This window comes from Somniosus microcephalus, chromosome 1, assembly GCF_052327205.1.
Source record: "Somniosus microcephalus isolate GS21.2 chromosome 1, FLI_Smic_1.0, whole genome shotgun sequence".
Lineage (NCBI taxonomy): Eukaryota > Metazoa > Chordata > Chondrichthyes > Squaliformes > Somniosidae > Somniosus > Somniosus microcephalus.
In genome coordinates this window covers 114,637,758-114,653,292 of record NC_140987.1, presented here as the reverse complement: position 1 = coordinate 114,653,292, position 15,535 = coordinate 114,637,758, and the positions used below count along the sequence as shown (strand labels likewise).

Below are 15,535 nucleotides of genomic sequence, written 5' to 3'. Positions count from 1 at the left end.
ATGTCGTCTCTGGTTCTTTTGCCAATGCCTTTAAATCTGTGTCCTCTGTTACTCTCACTTCTGCCACTGGAAACAGTTCCTCCTTATTTACTCTATGAAAACCGTTCAAGATTTTGAACACCTTTATCAAATCTCTCCTTAACATTCTCAGCCCTAAGGAGAACAACCCCAGTTTCTCTAGTCTCTCCATGTAACTGGTTGTCATTGTTGGAAGCCAATCATCTCAGGAGTTCCTCAGGGCAGTGTCCTCGGCCCAACCATCATCAGTTGCTTCATCAATGACCTTCCCTCCTTCATAAGGTTAGAAGTGGGAATGTTCACTGATGATTGCACAGTATTCAATTCCATTTGCAATTCCTCAGATAATGAAGCAGTCCGTGCTCACCTGCAGCAAAACCTGGAAAATATCCAGGCTTGGGTTGCTAAGTGGCAAGTAACATTCGCGCCACACAAGTGCCAGGCAATGACCATCTCCGACAAGAGAGAGTCTAACCACCGCCCCTTGGGAACGGTAGCATACTGGTTATGTTACTGGACTAGTAATTCAGAGGCCTGGACTAATGATCCAGAGTTCAAATCTATGGCAGCTGGCGAATTTAAATTCAGTTAATTAAATAAATCTGGAATAAAAAGCTGGTACCAGTAACGGTGACCATGAAACTATCGGATTGTCGTAAAAACCCATCTGGTTCACTAATGTCCATTAGGGAAGGAAATCTGCTGTCCTTACCTGGTCTGGCCTATATGTGACTCCAGACCCACAGCAATGTGGCTGATTCTTAACTTCCCTCTGCGGTTCAAGAAGGCGTTTGATCCCAATGTAAAATATCAGGATCAAACAACCTGACCCCAACTTGACATCAGTCCCACCTGTTTAAAATTTAACAAATATAAATCAGACCAATGATGAGGCTCCCACTAAAGGCAGTTGTGGGCCTTATTAACATTCAAAAATCGCGGCCCGATGACATCATCGGCACTGCAACTTAAATTTAACAGTAAGTGAGTGGAAGGCTTCTCTGTGGGATTCCTGGCAACAGATCTGAGCCAGAAGCTGCCAGCTGGCCAAGGTAAGTGCTGAAGATCAGCTCCTTTTAGCCCTCCTTGTGGGCAGAAGGAGCTTATAGCGTCCCCCAGCCCTGATTGCGGCCTTGATAGTTTTGCCCCCTCCTCCCAATGGTGGCCTCGATGTCCTTGTTCCCCCCCTCCAGCCATGTTCACGGCGCGGAGCCTTCAGCCTCAGCTGACTGACGAGGACCGTCCCCACGGTCCCTGGCTGTCGTCTCCTGCCGCTTCTTTTGGTCCTTGCCTGCCGGCCAGGTTGTCAATTTGGCCGACTGTCAGGTAGGAATCTGCAGCAGATTATTTAAATGAGGCCCTGCCATTTTGATCGACATCCCCGACTCTGCTGGGATTTCCCCCGCACCCTTCCTGCCTCCCTGTTAATATCAGGGCCTAAGTCTTAATAAATCTAACTACAGATAAATGCCAGACTGATGCATGTCCAAACAATGGGTTTGAGATTGAACTACACAAAAGCATCAATTAAACATTCTGGTCATGTCACATTATAACATGGTCCAAATAATGCAAAATATATAATTTTTAAAAGCACAGGTTGGAAGTAAATAGTTCCATTGGGAAATCCCGTGCACACTTACCACAATTTTCTGTCCAAAGTGTGCCATCGTGAGATTCCACTCCATGTCATTGAAACAATGGATTCATAACATCGCTGGGACAGAACTTCATGTTGACATTTAAGGGAGAATTTGAAAGTGTCTAATCATTGGCTGTCTCTAAACACCAGTGTAATACAGCAAGAGGGGACAACTTAAAGATATCAGTAAGTGTACAAATCCCTCTCTTTAGAACTTTGAAGGATTCCTGTGTCCTCTTTTAAACTGTTCATACTACATTTGGCAATTCACTTTGAAAACTGCCAGCAGGTTATCAAAACCATATGTTACTCAATGCAGCACACAATCATAAGGGATGAGGGAAACCAGCTATTTTATAAATAGCAAAGACCAAAACACTTTCCAAATAGCTTGAAGTATAAATTTATAACCTGGGTCATCCTGCCTCACAGGGGGAAAGGCAAGAGTGAATGCTTCCTTCCTGCCTTAAATCAAAGCCATCTTTGACTTATCAATTAATCAGTGAGCCTAATGTACAGAGAACAATTGTATGAAACTTTTTGGGGGAAAAATTCAGTATTGACCATTTTGGGGTGCTAACATCACCTGGACGCTAATTAGCACTGGCGACCGCAAAATTGAGTTTTAGCGCCCCCAAGAGGGAGGTGGAGGGCTAAATCAAGCACTCCACTTCTTTTTAGGGTGCTAATGTTGGAGAGCGGGGCGGAGACTTCAGCACACTGGGCCGTGCAGCGCTGCCGTGTTCAAAGGCTCCTTCCCTCCCTTAAAGGGACGGGCCATCGCTGCAGGCTCTGCAATAGAAAAATTACCTACCTGGAGCACCAAGGCAGCTGCGATCCTACGCGATCAGCCCGGCACTTAAGCAGGAACCCATGAAAAAAACTAGAACAGGAAAGGTAAGTATTTTTTCCACTTACCTCGGCCAGCTCGCCTTTAATCATTGCCCCTGAAGTGGCCGGCCGCCTGATGCACGCCTTCTGCAGCTGTCGGTGTTTTCGACTGGTGCTGCTGCAGGGAGCGGAAGTCAATTTCGGGTCCGGGGTGCTACCGGGGCGATGCGCACGGCGGTGACGTCACAATCTCCCGGCGAAGGAGATCGTGGCGTAATGCTGTAGCGCCGCCTCAAAACCCCCACTGAACATGGCGGGAGTCGATGTCAGCGCCGCACCAGGTCGCAAAGCCATTTGCGGCCCATTAGTGCCCCTGGGGCCCGAACGGGAGGCGCAAAGGCACCAATTTCACCCCCTTAATGAGCTAACTGTCTGTATAACCTTGTAGGTGGTGGAAAGGCATCTTTCCCTCATGTGATGTGTTAGACCATTCCGACTGCTGGAAAAAGGAACTTCAGTAAGAACTAGAAATCAATGCTGTATTTTAATCTGCTTGGCAAGCTAACTTGTTCTTGTGCTATGGATCTACGTAGTACAATGCTATGTTTATAACAGTTAAAAGGAACTGTGGGGAAGGAAGGAATAAATGTAAAAATGGGTAGTAAATCCCAAATGGATTCAGATTCAGAGTCTGAAATGATACCTTTTATTATGCTTAGGGGCTGATGCAGAATGGCGGAATATCAGTCCCTATTCGTGAATCGAAGACACAAACTTACTGAGATGAATGAGTCGGACAGTTATACCTGCTGCAGGCTTCTGTATCTGCTAAAATCTCATATACAACACTTTCACACATGTTCTTAAGAACGTAGGGTCAAAAATTGCAGTCGGAGGCGTACCTCCGGAGTACGCCTCCGACCCGTGAAAGGCATACGCGACTACCTGATGACGGCGAGGCTGCGAAAACTTGTGGTGTGAGGCTGCAAGGCGGAGGGCAGCGCAGTGGCCCACAGATCCAAGGGATTCAGGCGGTGCGGATGCGTACCTGGATCATGTGGGCCTAGTCCTCCAATCACAAAACAGAATTCGATTTTAATCATTTCCGAAGGGAATCCCGTAATGAGATTTAACGGAATCCCGAAATCAGATCTAATTACAATTTACAGGATTGGAATTTAATTTGTAAGTAGCTTCATTCCACCAACCTCAATAAAAATGTAATTTTTTTGCTAATAATTTTCATCATCATTAAACATACATTGACAGACCGGATTAAAATGTTGAACTTGCGGTGGATTTCAAAGGAGATTTGACAGAATGCCCTGATATTGACTCCCACCCGAAACTGGTGGGAATGACGTCACGCTGGCGGGTGGGTGTCAAAATTGGTGGGAGGTCAGGCTGCTGCTGGGGACCCACGGAACTGGATCCTGGCATGGTAAGTATGGATTGGTGGGGTTTGTAAGTCTGTGAATGGGGGATGGGGAAGCCTGAGGCAGGGAGGTCCAAGGTATTCTTGTGGGGCCAGGAGGAGCACTTAATTAAAATGGCAGTGTCGATTCCTTTGGGGCGGGCGGCCTTCTCGTGGCTGAATTCAGGTAAATGAAAAAAGTTGGCACCAACACCCCTGTCATCTGATGGTAATGAGGCAGACCGTGACATCAATCAGTGTGCAACGTTGATTTGACGCACAACCTGCTATTTTGGGTGTTGCTGCTCGGATGTACATCCTCTCCAAAGCACGTACAGCTGAACGCATGATGGACACCCCACCAGTGCTATTTATAGCAACTTTGAGGTAAGTTTTGCTTTTTTTCTTTTGTACTGGTTCCTGTACAGTTTATTTGAGCAGTGGCTTGGTATAAGACATTTACAAAGTTGTTAAAGTGTATGGGAAGTGCTGCTGGATGTTTGCAAGGCTTTGGCTCTGAAAGGAAGGCCTCTGGGAACACCACTTGCTCCCAGTCCTAAGGGCCCTAGTTGCAGTTCCCCTTGGGCTGCAGCATGACATGGAGATGCTCACAGAGGGAGGAGGAAGAGGAAGAGGAAGAAGCAGAAGAGGAGGAAGCAGAAAAGGGGGAAGCAGAAAAGGAGGAGGCGGAAGAGAAGGATGTGGAAGAGGAGGAGGAAGAAGCAGTAGGAAGGACGCAACTGAAACAGCCCCTTTCTGGCTCGGATATCGGTATAGAATCATCTGCCTATGGTACCAGTGAACGCAACCCCAATTCCCCATTCAACATTAATCCCACACCTTACCTTCCCTCTGTTACTGACCATCATAGCACCCTCTTGACCACAATGCTGTAATAAAAGCCACCACAAAGCACACTTTCCAATCCAACGTTATCCATATATGCATCCAATATTACATTTAAAAAATCAATTAATCACCCTTGTGCATTCCATTAGTGAGTATCTTGTGTCTGCCTTTGCCTATCCTAGTGCTCCTAAGCAGTGTTAACCCAGTGGCTGCAGCATGGCTGGTGGAAGGCTGCTGACTTTCAGTGGGAGAGAGATTGTAGATGGCCTTGCAGGACAACCTCGAGGAGCTGGTGGCTGGGAGTGTGAACAAGAACAATACCTCCTCCTCCTCCACCTCCTTCTCCACCTCCTCCTCCATTGCCTTCTCCATCTCCTCCTCCACCTCCACCCTCCCCCTCCTCCCAATGGCTGGTTAGGCTGGAATTGGGTGTCTGAAATGAGAAAGGCACAAGGCTAGGGTGTGGTGAGGGGAGGGCAGAGGCAAGAAGTGTATGAAACATAGAAACATAGAAGATAGGAGCAGGAGTAGGCCATTCGGCCCCTCGAGCCTGCTCCGCCATTCAATGAGATCATGGCTGATCATCCAAATTCAGTACCCTGTCCCTGCTTTCTCCCCATACCCCTTGATCCCTTTAGCCTTAAGAAATATATCCAACTCCTTCTTGAATATATTTAATGAATTGGCCTCTACTGCCTTCTGCGGTAGAGAATTCCACAGGTTCACCACTCTCTGGGTGAAGAAATTCCTCCTCATTTCAGTCCTAAATGGCTTACCCCTTATCCTTAGACTGTGACCCCTGGTTCTGGACTCCCCGACCATCGGGAACATCCTTCCTACATCTAGTCTGTCCCGTCCTGTCAGAATTTTATAAGTTTCAATGAGATCCCCTCTCATTCTTCTAAACTCCAGCGAGTATAAGCCCAATCGACCCAATCTCTGCTCATACGTCATTCCTGCCATCCCAGGTATCAACCTGGTGAATCTTCGCTGAACTCCTTCCATGGCAAGAACATCCTTCCTCAGATAAGGCGACCAAAACTTACACAATGTGCAGATTGTAAATCAGAAGAGATTGTGGGATGGGGGGGAAGTAGGATGTGAGAAGGAGGATAACATATGAGGATCCTGGCATCTTGTATTCTTTCAGCCTGCCGCGGGCTCAGCCATGCCTCTGCCAAGAATGGCCAGCACTGTCTATTCCAAGAGGGTGAGGTGATGCAGGCGAGCCTGTCCCCCGCTGGTTACAGTCTGCTGGCACCGGTTATGTGCCACCTTTTCCTTCAAGAGAAAGGGAAATGTGTCAGTGAGTGTGGTATAATATGTTTGGGTGATGTGGCTGTCATGGTTAAATAGCTGACAGTGCAGTCAAGCTATGAGATGTGGGTGTGTGGCTTGCAGCAGTGGTACGTGCGTGAGGGTGAGGCGACGCTAGGAATGTAAGGTGTGCCTCGTGTTTGGTAGAGATTGTTGGTAGGTGAGTAATGGGCGGGTTGTGCATTGAGCAGAGTGTGAGGCTAGTGGTGCAGTGTTTTTTAAATTTATTTATGGGATGTGGGCATCACTGGCAAGGCCAGCATTTATTGCCCACCCCTAATTGCCCTTGAGAAGGTGGTGATGAGCTGCCTTCTTGAACCGCTGCAGTCCGTGTGGTGAAGGTACTCTCACAATGCTGTTGGGAGGGAGTTCCAGGATTTTGACCCAGCGACGATGAAGGAACGGTGATATACTTCTAAGTCAGGATGATGTGTGACTTGGAGGGGAACTTAGAGTTGCTGGTGTTCCCATGCGCCTGCTGCCCTTATCCTTCTAGGTGGAAGAGGTCGCGGGTTTGGGAGGTGCTGCCGATGAAGCCTTGGTGAGTTGCTGCAGTGCATCTTATAGATGATACACACTGCAGCCACGGTACGCTGGTGGTGGAGGGAGCGAATGTTTAAGGTGGTAGATGGCGTGCCAATCAAGCGGGCTGCTTTGTCCTGGATGGTGTCGAGCTTCTTGAGTGTTGTTGGAGCTGCACTCATCCAGGCAAGTGGAGAGTATTCTATCACACTCCTGACTTGTGCCTTGTAGATGGTGGAAAGGCTTTGGGGAGTCAGGAGGTGATACACTCACCACAGAATACCTAGCTTCTGACCTGCTCTTGTAGCCACAGTATTTATGTGGCTGGTCCAGTTAAGTTTCTGGTCAATGGTGACTCCCAGGATGTTTATGGTGGGGCATTTGGCGATAGTAATGCCGTTGAATGTCAAGGGGCAGTGGTTAGACTCTCGCTTGTTGGAGATAGTCATTGCCTGGCACTTAATAGCACTGTCGATGACACCTTCCATCACTTTGCTGATGATTGAGAATAGACTGATGGGGCGGTAATTGGCTGGATTGGATTTGTCCTGCTTTTTGTGGACAGGACATACCTGGGCAGTTTTCCACATTGTTGGATAGATGCCAGTGTTGTAGCTGTACGGGGACAGTTTGGCTAGAGGTGCGGCTAGTTCTGGAGCACAAGTCTTCAGCACGACAGCCGGGATGTTGTCGGGGCCCATAGCCTTTGCTGTATCCAGTGCGCTCAGCCATTTCTTGATATCACGTGGAGTGAATCGAATTGGCTGAAGATTGGCTTCTGTGATGGTGGGGACCTCAGGATGAGTCCGATATGGATCATCCACTCGGCACTTCTGGCTGAAGATGGTTGCAAACGCTTTAGCCTTGTCTTTTGCACTCACGTGCTGGGCTCCGCCATCATTGAGGATGGGGATATTCATGGAGCCTCCTCCTCCCGTTAGTTGTTTAATGGTCCACCACCATTCACGACTGGATGTGGCAGGACTGCAGAACTCTGATCTGATCCATTGACTGTGGGATCGCTTAGCCCAGTGTTTAGCATGCTGCTTCCGCTTTTTAGCATGCATGTAGTTTGTGTTGCAGCTTCCCTAGGTTGGCACCTCATTATTAGGTACGCCTGGTGTTGCTCCTGGCATGCTCTTCTACACTCCTTATTGAACCAGGGTTGGTCCTGTTGTGTATGTACCTTTAAGGGAATAACTGGTCTCAGACTGCAGTACCGGCAGTGACCACCCCTGTATAAAAGGCCCTAGCAGGCTTCTGTAGTTTCAGTTTCCAGATTGTCTCCATTCAGTAAAGACTTGTTATAATCAACTCCTGCAGTCCGTGTCTCAATTATACACGGACATAATACTGGCGACGAGTAAGAAACGAACTTACCTGCAACTCGGCAGCACCTCAGACGACGTTATTGAAGGTCGAAGCCAGAAGAAAAAAAAAAGTAATCCAAAGAAACTCGAGAAACGGGCGTCGACCGTGGGCAACCGCCCTCCATATCATCGAATTGAAAAGTGCAGGAGAGACTGTTGAGAGCCAGGCTTGGATCTCCAGTCTGTGGTTTCCCAGCTAATCGGGCTGGTGGCAGGTAGTGCACTGATCCTTCCTGGGCTGCGGCGGGCTAGAGCTCGATCGGGTGGCTCTGCAACGGGGCCGGGCAGCGAGTCGGGAAGCAAAGAGAGAGAGAGAGAGGGTGGAGCACACAGGGCGCGGCCGGTGCTTCGAAGCCGGGCAGCGTTCGGACCTAAGAAGAGGGAGGGAAGTGTCCCAGAGGGTCCGCTCCATGACAGGAATGGTTCTTCAATTAACGGAGCAAATATTGAAGCGCGATAGAAAAATAAAAATACCGCGGAGCACGGCGTTGGCAGCAGCGATCGGGGAGGCGCGAAGACCATAGGGCGTCGCCATTACAGGATAGTAAAATAAATATAATCACCAGCAACAGCAGCGGCAGCGGCGGGAAAGCGCGGGAGGCGCTATCTTAACTCGGCGGGGAAGAAGGAAAAGTGCGGGAGGCGCCATTTTGATCCATCGGGGACGAAGGCAAAGCGCGGGAGGCGCCATCTTAGATTTTCAAGATGCCAAAGACTGGCGATATCACTGCCTTCAATAATGCAATAGAAGACTGGACCACGTATGTGGAAAGAGTCAAGGTATATTGCGAGGCAAATGAAATAGCCGATGAGAAAAAGGCATCGGTATTGCTAAATTTAATGGGCGCAAGAACGTACGGCCTATTGCGGGACCTGATTACTCCAGCCAAACCGATGGCGAAGAGTTTTAACGAAATTGTTGCTATCCTACAGGAACACCTAAATCCTACACCGCTGCTGATAGCAGAAAGATTTAAATTCCACAGGAGAAATCAGCATAAAAATGAGAGCAATGCTGATTACCTTACGGGACTATGCAAGCTATCAAAGCACTGCCAGTTCGGAGCAGGACTGGCAGATACCTTACGGGACAAATTTGTCTGTGGACTCCTGAGTGAAGGAACCCAGAAGAGGTTACTCTCAGAGAAACAGCTGACGCTAGATAAGGCTTTCAGCGTGGCAGTATCGTACGAAGCAGCAGCAAGGGGAGCTGCGGAAATACAACAAAAGCCACAGGAATACGGCACCCACGAAATGACACGGGGATTTGCAAAATGTTATCGCTGCGGCAGAACAAACCATGACCAGAAGGACTGCTGGTCCAAGGACAAAATATGCAGGCAATGCGGAAAGATGGGACACATTGCACGAGTTTGCAGGTCTGGGAAGAAGACCAACGACAACAAAAAGGCTACTAAGGAACCGTACAGGAAAGTACAAAAGATGACGGACAGTAGTTCCGAAGACCAAATGAGCGATAGTGAATCCGGGAACAAGAGACTAAGCTGTCTCAAACTTCACAACATAATCACAAAAGAGGATCACCGAACCACTTGGGTCACCCTCACGATAGCAGGGTCCCAAGTCAAAATGGAATTGGATACAGGATCAGCTCTAACCGTCATGAATCGACGAGACTACGAGCGGCTATTCTCACACATACCCTTGAGAGAGACATCCATTGTCTTGAGGATGTATATGGGGCAAAAAGTATACCCCAGAGGAAAAATAAGGGTGCCTGTCGAATACAACGGCAAGAAAATACGGAAATTGTATCTCTACATTCTGCAAGATGGTGGACCACCGTTATTGGGACGTGAATGGATCAGAAAGATAAGTTTAGACTGGCACTCCATTCAGGCACTGACGGTGGCTGGTAAAAAGGATGACGACGTCACTACTGGCTGATTGTCAACAATCTTAGCTGACGCCAAAGAGGTATTTCAACAAGAACTGGGCACTCCCGCCTTGATAAAAATAGAGGAGAATGCAATTCCCAAGTTTTTCAATGCAAGGCCGGTACCATATGCAATTCGCCCAGCCGTCGAGGCAGAGCTGGAGAATCTGGAGAATGCAGGCGTGTTATCTAAGGTAGACTGGAGTGAGTGGGCGACACCCATCGTTCCTGTCATGAAGGAAACGTTAAACAATAAGTCTGAGGAGCCAAGGAAGGTTCGCATCTGTGGGGACTTCAAGGTGATGGTGAACCCAACCCTTCACACAGTACAATATCCTCTTCCAAGGATAGAAGATATCTTCGCCTCACTATCTGGAGGGAAGCGTTTTACAAAAATTGACCTAGCACAAGCATATTTGCAGATGGAGGTTGAAGAATCCTCTAGGAAGTATCTCACGATAAACACTCACAAAGGTCTTTACCAGTATAATCGACTGGTATTCGGAGTAGCATTCGCTCCGGCGATATGGCAAAGAGCGATGGAACAAGTCCTGCAAGGGATTCCGGGGACTCAGTGTTACTTGGACGACATCCTAGTGACAGGTGAAGATGACAGTGAACACCTTGCCAACCTAGAGCAGGTGCTCACTAGGCTACGTGAACATGGGCTACGAGCCAATTGCCCCAAGTGCGAGTTTTTTAAGAAACAGATATCGTACTGTGGCCACGTGATTGATGAAGAGGGGTTGCATAAGTCCTCTGACAAAATTGAAGCGGTAGTTAAGGCTCCAGCGCCTGAAAATGTGTCGCAACTGAGGTCATTCCTCGGATTGGTGAATTACTATCATAAGTTTTTGCTGAATTTGTCGACAATTCTGCACCCACTGAACGCTCTACTACAAACGGGAGTAGCATGGAAATGGAGCGATGAATGTAAGCGGGCCTTTCAGAAGAGTAAGGACCTAATCACTTCAAGAGAAGTATTGGCTCACTACAACCCATCACTAGCGATAAGACTGGCGTGTGATGCGTCTCCCTACGGCATTGGGGCGGTACTGTCACATAAATTCCTTGATGGTTCAGAGAGGCCGATAGCTTTTGCGTCACGCTCGTTAACTTCAGCCGAGCGTAACTACGCCCAGATTGACAGAGAGGCCCTCAGCCTGGTATGGGGGGTGAAGAAGTTCAATCACTACCTGCACAGTCAGAAATTTACTCTGCTAACTGATCATCAACCTCTCGTCTCCATTTTCAACCCTCAGAAGGGCGTACCGATAATGACGGCACAACGGCTACAGAGTTGGTCCCTTCTCCTAGGGGCACACCAATATGACATTGAGTACAAAGGAACTAAACAGCATGGGAATGCTGATGGATTGTCGCGCCTACCGTTGCCGACGGTGGAAGAAGAACTGGCAGTGGATCCAGTGGAGTTATTCCACTCGACTGTAGTCGAATGTCTCCCTGTGACGAATGCAAACATAGAAAATGAAACACGAAATGACCCGACACTCTCCTGGGTCTATGATTTAACGGTGAAGGGATGGCCAGCACATGGCGAACCACTGCTGCCAGCATTCTCGCCGAGAAGAGAACAGCTGTCAGTGTGCCGAGGAACCTTGATGTGTGGAGCCAGAGTAGTAATTCCACCCAAATTGAAGGATAGAGTGCTCAATGAGCTTCATGAGGGTCATCTGGGAGGGGTAAAAATGAAGAACTTAGCCAGAGCGTTTGTGTGGTGGCCGGGAATCGATAGAGAAATCGAAGAGATGACCAAGAGCTGTACAGGATGCCAGAAGGTCCAAAACGTCCCACCACAAGCCCCTCTACATCCATGGGAGTGGCCCTCATCTCCATGGCAAAGGGTGCACATTGATTTTGCTGGTCCCTTTATGGACTCGATGTTTTTAATTGCGGTGGATGCACATTCAAAGTGGCCAGAGGTAATAAAAATGTCCTCAACCACCACAGAAAAAACTATCACAGTCTTACGAACCATATTCGCCAGGAATGGGCTGCCTGAACAGATTTGCTCTGACAATGGACCACAGTTTGTGTCTGAAGAGTTCCGGAGGTTCTTAAAGAACAATGGTGTTAAGCATTACACATCCGCCCCATATCATCCAGCCACTAATGGATTGGCCGAGAGGTTTGTTCAAACATTCAAGAAGGCTATCAAGGCAATGTGTAATGAAGATATACCCCTGCAACACAAGGTGGATAACTTCTTGTTTGCCTACCGGAATGCAACACATGCGGTTACCAACCAAACTCCAGCCATGATGTTCTTCAATCAAAGACTACGATGCCGCTTGGATTTGGTTAAGCCAAACGTCAGAAGAGATGTGGAGAACAGGCTGTTTCAGAATATGAATGAAAGGCCGACCAGGAGTTTTAAGATAGGTCAACCAGTTTTGGCCCGGGACTACCGCACAGAGAAATGGCAGCCAGGAACGATCTGTACATGGCAAGGACCTCTAATGTATACCGTGAACGTTGGAGAGAGCATTGTAAGACGCCATGCTGACCAGATTCTAGAGTCGCTGGAAAACGTCAACTCCACACCACGATCTGATACACCTGGCGATGAAACCGAAGTACCAATTGCATCTACCGCAGAATCGGTGATATTGGAAGCAGACGAACCAAACAACGACATTGATCCTGACTCAACCTTGCCAGAAGAACCTGATATCCCAAAGAGGCGTTATCCAGACAGAATCAGGAAGCCTCCTCAAAGACTGAACTTATAATTGCTTAACTTCAACCAATGTATCTAGCAACCGTAATTGTAATTGTAATTAGTTATTATTTAGTTGCTAAATGAATGTTACGTACTGTTTATCTAAAAGGGGAGGAATTGTTGTGTATGTACCTTTAAGGGAATAACTGGTCTCAGACTGCAGTACCGGCAGTGACCACCCCTGTATAAAAGGCCCTAGCAGGCTTCTGTAGTTTCAGTTTCCAGATTGTCTCCATTCAGTAAAGACTTGTTATAATCAACTCCTGCAGTCCGTGTCTCAATTACACATGGACATAATAGGTCCCCTGGCTTGATGGTGTTTGAGTGAGGGATATGCCGGGCCACGAGGTTACAGATTGTGGTGGAATACAATTCTGCTGCTGCTGATGCCCACAGCGCCTCATGGATGCCCAGTTTTGAGCTGCTAGATCTATTCTGAATCTATCCCATTTAGCACGGTGGTAGTGCCACACAACACGATGGAGGGTGTCCTCAGTGTGAAGACAGGACTTCATCTCCACAATGACTGTGCGGTGGTCACTGCTACCAATACTGTCATGGACAGATGCATCTGCGACAGATAGATTGGTGAGGACGAGGTCAAGTAGATTGTTCCCTTGTGTTGGTTCTCTCACCACCTGCCGCAGGCCCAGACTGGCAGTTATGTCCTTCAGGACTCGGCCAGCTCGGTCAGTAGTGGTGCTACCGAGCCACTCTTGGTGAGGGACATTGAAGTCCCCCATCTAGAGTACATTCTGTGCCCTTGCTACTCTCAGTACTTCTTCCAAGTGGTGTTCAACATGGAGGAGTACTGATTCATCAGCTGAGGGAGAGCGGTAGATGGTAATCAGCAGGAGCTTTCCTTGCCCATGCTTGCCCTGAAGCCATGAGACTTCATGCGGTCTGAAGTCAATGTTGAGGACTCCCAAGGCCACACCTTCCTGACTGTATACCACTGTGCCGCCACCCCTGGTGGATCTGTCCTGCCGGTGGGACAGGACATACCCAGGGATGGTGATGGAGGAGTTTGGGACATTGGCTGAAAGGTATGATTCTGTGAGTACGACTATGTCAGGCTGTTGCTTGACTAGTCTGTGGGACAGCTCTCCCAATTTTGGCACAAGTCCCCAGATGTTGGTGAGGAGGACTTTGCAGGGTTGACTGGGTTGGGTGTGCCGTTACTGTGTCCGTAACTGTGTCTGTGGTCGATGCCGAAGTCGATGCCGGGTGGTCTGTCCGGTTTTATTCTTCTTATTATGTTTCGTAGCGATTTTTTACAACTGAGTGGCTTGCTGGGCCATTTCAGAGGGCAATTAAGAGTCAACCACATTGCTGTGGGTCTGGAGTCACATATAGGCCAGACCAGGAAAGGACGGCAGATTTCCTTCCCTAAAGGACATTAGTTATCCAGATGGGTTTTAACGACATTACTAGTTACCATTACTGATACCAGCTTTTTATTCCAGTTGTTTATTTAATTAACTGAATTCCCCAGCTGCCATGCTGGAATTTGAACTCATGTCTCCGGATCATTAACCCAGGCCTCTGTGGCATTAAAACTCCGGACTTCTGGGTTTCTGCGGTCTACCGGGACCCTCCCGCCCCAGGCGGCTCAGAAACTTAAAAATTCCTGCCCATGTCTCTGTAATGGCTATTAGATCAAACCCATTTCTTTCTATCTGTGCTAATAATTCATCTACTGTATTTTGTTGCGAATGCTTCGCGCATTCAGATATAGTGCCTTTAGCTTTAACTTTTTTCTATTTTTCCCTGATGTCACCTTAGTCACTGATGCCCGATTACCTTTGTTAAGCTCTCTGACTCTTCTTGACCCACTCTGCTTGTTTTTACCCAAACTTGGTGAAGTTTGGATAATACAGCTGGAAATGGGCTTATCACAACAAATAAGCATTTTTAATCACAGTGTCAATTCACCATGTGTGAGTGACCTGATTTTACAGGGCTATGGGGAAAGAGCAGGGGAGTGGGACTAATTGGATGGCTCTTTCAAAGAGCCAGCACAGGCACGATGGGCCGAATGGCCTACATCTGTGCTATATCATTCTATGATTTTATGAACCTAGGAGAGTTAAAGCAACAGTCCATAATAAGATCTATTTCATAATTTCTTAAGTGAGGAGTCCCATGCTCTAAAGAAATGTTTCCATTCCAAATGTCATCACTGTGAATTTACAAAAGCTTCAGATCTATGTAAATACTAAGCAGTGTATTTTTACAACAAACAATTACTTCAGATATTTCTCTTTTCTTTGCTTTTTAGGTCATGAATCAGGCAAAGAGCAAAAGGAGCTGCAGGCTTGGATAAATTCAGAACTTTCAGCAAGGACTCTGCATCTGGTTCCCATAAAATATATTGAAGATAACTGCAAGCATCAAGATTTCCTCTGGCACAACTTGAAAAGTGGTTGTAATTTCCTGTGCCTCATATCGAGTTTGCTGCTAGCAGCAAGGCTGTTGTGATGTCAAACTGGGTCAATTTGGTCAGTAATTATTTGTAAATGACAAAAATTATTTGCTGGAAACAGCAGTATTAAAGGGGTATTTCCACAATCCAGCCCTCCAAGCAGGGAGACGCGCTTGTAGCAAACACATCCCAGGAAATTTTGGGTACAGAAACACCCCTTAAGTTATCTCCCAAAAAGACCGCTCTGAAGTGACAGTAGGGTGCAGGAATCTTTCACTTCACATCTGTACTAGGCTAACTCATGCAAGTTATTAGTGCACAGCCGAATAGTTAATGAGGTACTGGGAAAACCAACTGTGTAACCCAGGGTCATTCTCACAGGCAAAGAAATAATAATCTGAGCAGTTTCCCAAAGCTCAGAGGAAAGACTTTTTATTCTTCAGGGAAAGGCACTTTTAGTTTAACAAAATAACTTTCAGATCAAGTGCTGTTCTGTGTTAGGCCGTA

The 15,535-nt window shown here is 47.5% G+C and overlaps 1 pseudogene; it reads left to right on the top strand.

Annotated features, from left to right (window-relative positions):
* Nucleotides 1-15,084, top strand: part of LOC147124301 (protein sel-1 homolog 1-like) — a 58,740-nt pseudogene extending 43,656 nt beyond the window's left edge.
* The last annotated feature ends 451 nt before the right edge of the window (nucleotides 15,085-15,535 follow it).